This window comes from Bactrocera neohumeralis, chromosome 6 (assembly GCF_024586455.1).
Source record: "Bactrocera neohumeralis isolate Rockhampton chromosome 6, APGP_CSIRO_Bneo_wtdbg2-racon-allhic-juicebox.fasta_v2, whole genome shotgun sequence".
NCBI classification, from domain to species: domain Eukaryota; kingdom Metazoa; phylum Arthropoda; class Insecta; order Diptera; family Tephritidae; genus Bactrocera; species Bactrocera neohumeralis.
This window is the reverse complement of record NC_065923.1, coordinates 64,068,411-64,075,461: the sequence shown is the minus strand read 5'-3', so window position 1 is coordinate 64,075,461 and position 7,051 is coordinate 64,068,411.

The following is a 7,051-nucleotide window of genomic DNA, read 5'->3' as shown; positions in this document are numbered from 1 at the left end:
CCCATTTTTTTGTTGGAAACGTACTCTTTATAAATAGAACAAGAAATATTAAGAGCAGCAGTAATTATCGCTTTATTCTTTTAAAACGGGGAAAAATAGAGAGGAAACATTGTTAAGTGGAAAAGTCGGCTTTTCGTGGTTCGATAACTTTGGGTTTATAAATTGTGATCCATTTCGAGGTTTCTAACTTCTTTAAAGAAAACATAGAAACTTCTAATTTAATGAAGCATATTTATTATCATTCGAAGAACATTCTTTGGCATTTATTTTATCTCTTTTAAATATTAGCCGCGGTGCGTCTCAATGATCCATCCGTTCAGTCCACTTTTCGTTGACTTTTTCGAACATTTTGCTTGTTATCATACCCAGAAGACTACTCTAGTAATCATTTATTACAGAAAATATTAAAAAACTTGGGAGATTCACGCCTTTTTTGATGATCAGGTGCATTTAAAGTTAGAAAAATCATTAAATGCGATTTTTTCAATGCAGTTTATTCAAATTAAAATATAGAGCCGTCCTCAAAATTAAAATTTTCAATATAAATTTATGTCCTCACCTGAATTTCGTGCAATGTCCGCAAACATAAATTATTTTCTAGCACATTTCAGTAATTTTACTCATTACTAGTTAAGTGTTATTAATATAACCTTATATACTTATATAAAAGACTTTTAACTTCCTTCATTCCTTGTTGCACGTTCTTATTGATTTATGCCCTCATCGCATTCATATATTCATGAACAAAATAATAACTATTTGCAATTGCTCATAATTTTATTTGCATACGAATATGAAAATTATTATTTATAGTGTCACAGTGTGTTAGTGTGCGGCTACAACCACTGTGGTTTATTTGCAAATATTTTTAGTGACAATAGGAAGATCGACAAAAAAAGTAAGGGGTTGTTTCGGCTACCAGGTATGTTGAGCATAGCAAGAAAGCCATGTACAGGCATGATTTTGTTTTCCATATGTGTTATTGTTGTACTTGAAATTTCTGCAGAGAGTTGAGATTTTTATTTGCATATTACTTTTCGATAATTATGATATACTGAATTTATATGTCAAAATTATTATGATTTAATTAAACCTCAAACGGGTTAATTTGGAAAATATGAAGCTGGAGACATAAATATGATTTACGATGGTAACTACACTTTTCTTAGGAGAAAGGAAATTTTCCCACCGGTTAGGACTAAGTTTGTGTGCCACAAAGAGGCTTCACTTTAGAGTACAAAAGTAAATTCAGCTACTTTAGCGAATATTTCTAAGAGATAGCAAACTTATATTGAAAGCTATAAATATCAACAAATGATTATAATTAAATGATTCAGTTTTCGTTGCTAAATCAGTAATGGAGCGAAAGCTTCCCTATTAGAGCAACTGGCAGGACAATCCATAGAGAGGAGACAGTAATTGTGTTAGACAAGACAGTGGAATAAAAAAATTACTGTGCCCAAAAAATAAGGTGACATTGTATTTATTTTGAAAATTCTTTATTTATTCTTCCAAATCAATTTCATCCCCTTCAAAGTAATCCCCTCCAGACGCAATGCACTTATGGCAACGGATTTTCCAATCTTCGAAACACTGGTTGTAGTCACTTTCCGGGATGGCCTTCAGTTCCGTCTTCGCTGCGGCTTGAATTTCCTCTATCGTATAAAAACGGTGTCCCCGGAGCGGTCTTTTGAGCTTGGTGAACAGCCAGAAGTCGCACGGCGCCAGATCAGGTGAATACGGTGGTTGCGGAACGATATGGGTTGAGTTTTTGGCAAAATGATCACGAATTATGAGGGCAGTATGGGATGGTGCATTATCGTGGTGTAAAAACCAAGAATTGTCTTTCCACAATTCCGGCCTTTTTAGGCGGATAGCGTTACGCAAACGACGCATAAAGTTCAAATAATATTCCTTGTTGACTGTTTGACCGGTTGGAAGGAATTCATAATGCACAACACCACGATAATCGAAGAAAACAGTCAACATGACCTTGACTTTTGAGCGACTTTGGCGCGATTTCTTTGGTCTCGGCTCTCTTTTGGCACGATATTCGCTCGATTGATCGGTTGTTTCGGGGTCGTAAGCATAGATCCAAGTCCCATCGCCAGTTATAATGCGTTTCATGATATCCTGGTAGTCGAAAAGCATCGTTTCACACACTTCAACGCGACGCCTTTTTTCCAAAAAATTCAATGTTTTCGGTACCAGTCGAGATTTGACGCGCTTGAGGCCCAAAATGTCCTTCAAATTGGTAATCAATTAACTCTTGTAGAGTTATACATACTTCGCCTCCCATAAATCGATCAGTTCGACTTAAGTTAAACTCTTCAAAAGCATTGCAAAATTGTTTGCTCTTTTACCAAATGATTAAACGTCAATTTTGTCCATGACTTTCTTCTAATTTTAGTCATTGCATCATTTCGCAAAATCTGAATTGAGTTTATTTTTACCAAATTCGCAATCATCTCAATTTGATATGCAAAACTCTGCGCTAATCGCTTAATTTTTGCGCATTTCATTCACACTGGCACACATAAATAGCCCATTTTTAAATAATTGCCGCAAATCAATCATTTTGTTGGGCGCTACCAGTGTGCTGAGCTGAAAATCAGCGGCATTAATTTGCATCTCATTAGCGTGCCAACAACAACAACAACAGCAATAACAGCTGTGCGTGGTAAAACAAGTAAATTCCTTGTTGCCTTTGTTATTTTGAACAAACAAAATTAATGCAAAATTTGCATTAAATTTTGTTAAATTTCGGCGTTGTGGCACGAAACTAGTTTTCACCTTTCGGATAAATATTGACTTTGTGTGTTTTCTATTTGGTTTTCTTTTCGCGTTGCTAAATTGATTGTTAGCAATTATGGTGTTTTGAGTGGCTGGTGAAAAAAGTATTTAATTGTCTCAGTTAATGTCATAATTATAGCCATTTTTGGGGTGTTTGTTTGATAAACTGGTTTCATTTTGCAGATTTATTTTATTTTTCTGCAATTAGTATTTGTACTTCGTTTAGCAGCAAAATTTATTCTCCCATTTTTAGCTTTTAAATTTGGCACAATATTAATTGAGCTGCCAACAATAAGGTGTTTGCAGATGATAATATAAAGCAGTGTTTTAGCAAATGAAATGTTGAAGTATATTCAAATATTTAAATAAGTAAAATACTTCAGCGTATTCAGAAACTCACTTGAATTGAGTAGTAAATTGAATTAACAATATTAATAGCGAGCTAAGTTAATAAAAATTCATTCGAAACCGCAATTTACATTGAAAGGAAATAAATTGCGCCAATGACTACAAAAGTTAAGTGTTATCCAAAAGAGGTTTCGTATATTAAACAGACAATATCTTAATGTAGTCAATTAGTAGTTACAAATTAAATTGTAAGCGTTGAAACAAATATAATTAAATAATAAAAATGGCTTTAAAAATATAAAAGAATATCAATAAGAAAATATTAGTCAAATGAGACCCACAAAATTAACCTAAATATTCACCTTTAAGATTGTGTCTTAATTAAGTCAATTAGAAAATTTCTTTACCACTGGCATAGTTAGTAGTTCGCTAATAGACTCAATTGAGGAATTAGAAAATCTTATGAGTATTCAGTTTCAATTTTATTACAATCATTCATTCAATTGAATCAAAATAACTAAGTACAACAGTTTATTAACAAATTTTGACGAAAATAAAGTTGAAAAAAAATTATGGATGTAAATTAAAATATGTAAAACAGGCTTATAACAAAATAAATCTGGCTAAATAGCAAAATTACGACCTAAATTTAATTTTAATTACTTTTAAATCTTTATATATAAAAAGTACGTGTCACGTTGTTTGTCCGCGATGGACTGCTAAACTACTAAACCAATTTTAGCAAAATTTAGCACACTTTGTCCAGTTTGAAACAACTTAGAAGATGGGATAGTCAAAACAATTCATAAATAAGAAATACAGTGAAAGCTGTATTACATGCACGCTCTATTAACCGGACAACTCTAATAACTAGACAGAAAGGCCGGTTCGTCAGAGTCTATTTATGGGAAATTTACTGTATATATTTCTAAACATATGCATGCATTTACAATCCCCCAAAAAAATATAATATACTTGAACTTTTATATCTCAAACTCGAGGTTCTCCATAACTCGAACTGTTAAATTAACAATAAAAGTCAAATTGCATAAAATTTTTCTGCCATAATTCGAAGTTTTTAGTTGATTATGGTGTTTTGAGTTAGGAAAGTTCAACTGTAATTATAAATTTCAGTAAAATGTCAAACCTTAAGGGTAATTTTCTCAATGTTTGATTAGCAGCCATTCATCAGTAAAGTTTTGGTAAACTTAACTAAGGTTCCTTCTTTCGGTAAAGAATCTTTTTTTTTTTAACTAGAAATAACAGATGCTGTTAACCTTACTGAGAAAACAGCGTAATTTTTCCCATTGACATTGTTTTGTTTAAACATATTCCAAATTAAACTTTAAGTACAATCCCCTGGATTCTTATACCGACAAAAAGATTTTCGCTTTATTCGTAACTAAATTTTCACTGTATTGAATAGTTTATTATATGAGTAATAGTATAAAATGTATACCACAGCAACGCGTGGCCGGATCCACTAGCACATTTATATAAGACAAAATATTTTAATTTAAATTTAATTGAACTCAATTAGCATAAATTGTTTTAAGCTTTATGATTTGCTATTTAAATAAAACTAAATTAAATTAAATGGGACTGAATTAAAATTAAGTAATTTAATTTATTTAAGATAATTATAATTGGACAAAACTAATTTCAATTATAAACAAAATTATTAAGTAATTATGTTAAAAATAACTAATTTTGTACACCGAGTTGAGATAAATTTCATTTACAAAATGCAAAAATTTAAAAAGTCGCTTAAAAACTTGATTGAACTGAACACAATTAAGTAAATTGACTTAATTAAGTAGTTAGGCTCAATTGTTAAGTAATTAAATAAAGCTAAAATTACTTGAGTGCTAATTTCTTAGTTCTTGCTGTGAGTGCAGTAAAAATATTGGCATATACTAATCGAAATTGCTTTGGCACACTTTACTAAGGACTTAATTGAGTGCCACAGTATTCAATTAGCTTGCCGTTAAAAACCAAAACACTACTTTCATCATAAAATCGCAAAGATTCGCAGCAAGTATTTATATAGCATTAATTGTATTATTTTCTCTTTCAGACTGCTCATATTGAATATCGTCACCAGATTCCATATTTTCGTGATTGTCAACTTAATTCATGCTGTGAATATTATTATTATTTAATTCAATTTATTTATTGGCTGGCTTTGCAATATTGACATTTTCTTATTGGTGTATTTTATTATATTTAAAGTTTTGTGGTTGTTGTTTTCACACACCTCACTTTGACATCGTCATAATTAATTAAAATGCTTAAGTATGCAAGATTAATATGGGCGACGCGGAAGTTGTACTTCAAAGAAATAATAAAAACTTTAATAAAAGCAAATGCGAAGGAATTCGACAAAACACTAATGCGCACAAATTGTACAACAAACACAGCAAATTTATTTTGGAATACGTCAATATAATTTCATGCTAAACGCCTTGTCCGAAGCGTTGCGAAGAATAGCCGCCAGTTATAGTTATTAAAGAAAATTAGCTGTAAAATGAACAAATAAAACAACTAATAAATTTGCTATTGTGGCGCGTCGACATATTGATTGGTTAGTCAGTTACTAGTTTATTTCTATAGCACAGGTAATATGATACTAACGCTTTGACATGTGTGTTTATGAGTACATGATTTCAGATTTATGATCAAAAGCTGCTGTCATATTTTGTCATAAAAATCCATATTTTTATTGAAAGATAAACAGCGCGTATTTCTAGTGAGTTAACCTTCAACTATGTTTTTCTTCGTTGTAATTAATTATTTATAGTTTATTAAAAGAATTTTACACGCTTTGTAGTACAGAGCAAGTCTTGAAGAGTTGTGCTGGGTTAAGAACATGAAATTATACATGATTGTTTTTCAACTTATTTCTATTTCTGTCAGACTAGTAGTTCTAAAGAATATCAATCGCTAAAATGATGACTAAAAATATAAAATATGTCTTTGAATTGAGAAATATAAAGTTTATGAAATTAAAGTTTTCAACTTTTTCTGTTTAAACTTGTTGCTGGCACTGAAATTCATATTTGCTTAAAATGTCGAGGTTACAACAGCGCGCCAGTCGTTCTTCCTTTTTGATGTTAGTAAGAATTGGAGAGTCCAAGTGTAACCAGGTCCTTCTCCACCAGTTTTTTGTTTTGAATATCGAAGTACCGTTTTTTGACAATTACAATCGGAGAAGAAATTTCTAGCTATAAAAAAATCAATCTCCATTTTGTTCTGTTTGTATTTCGAGAAATAATATTTGAAAAATTATGACTCTACCGCGAAGTAGAGGTCAAGATAGGTTTATATATTATAGTTAATATGCACATTGGAAAAGTTTTCTTTAGAGACATTACGTTATACATATTTAATTTACATATAATATACCAAAAAATAATATTTCCGGAGTTTGTTCATGATGCTCAAGTGAGATATTTAAGCTGGGCATTGCATTGCCTCTCAAATTCGAATATATGTAGTAGAATATTGATATAATATAGTTTATCAATAGCTTACTTGTATATCGGCCAATATATGAGTTATCCTAATTAAAATAAGAGAACGTGTTTTATTCATAACGGTGCATCTTTTAGCCTAAAATAGATACATTTGAGCGAAAACTTAGCTTATCCTTCCTATGGCTATTACCTGGATTTTCGAACATCCGGCCGACTTTACTCTATATGATTGGGTTTTCTCTTAAAAGTATTTCCCTGGCTTTGACTTTTGCAACTTGTAAGAGTATAAAATATTCAGTTGCAGCCGAAGTTAACTCTTCCTTACTTGTTGTACTTATTGCGAAATTAAATATAAAATTGAAATGTTTCTAAGTTTTACGTTTATTTTCGGTATAACAACATACAATCGACAAAAAAATTAGAAATTACGGCGA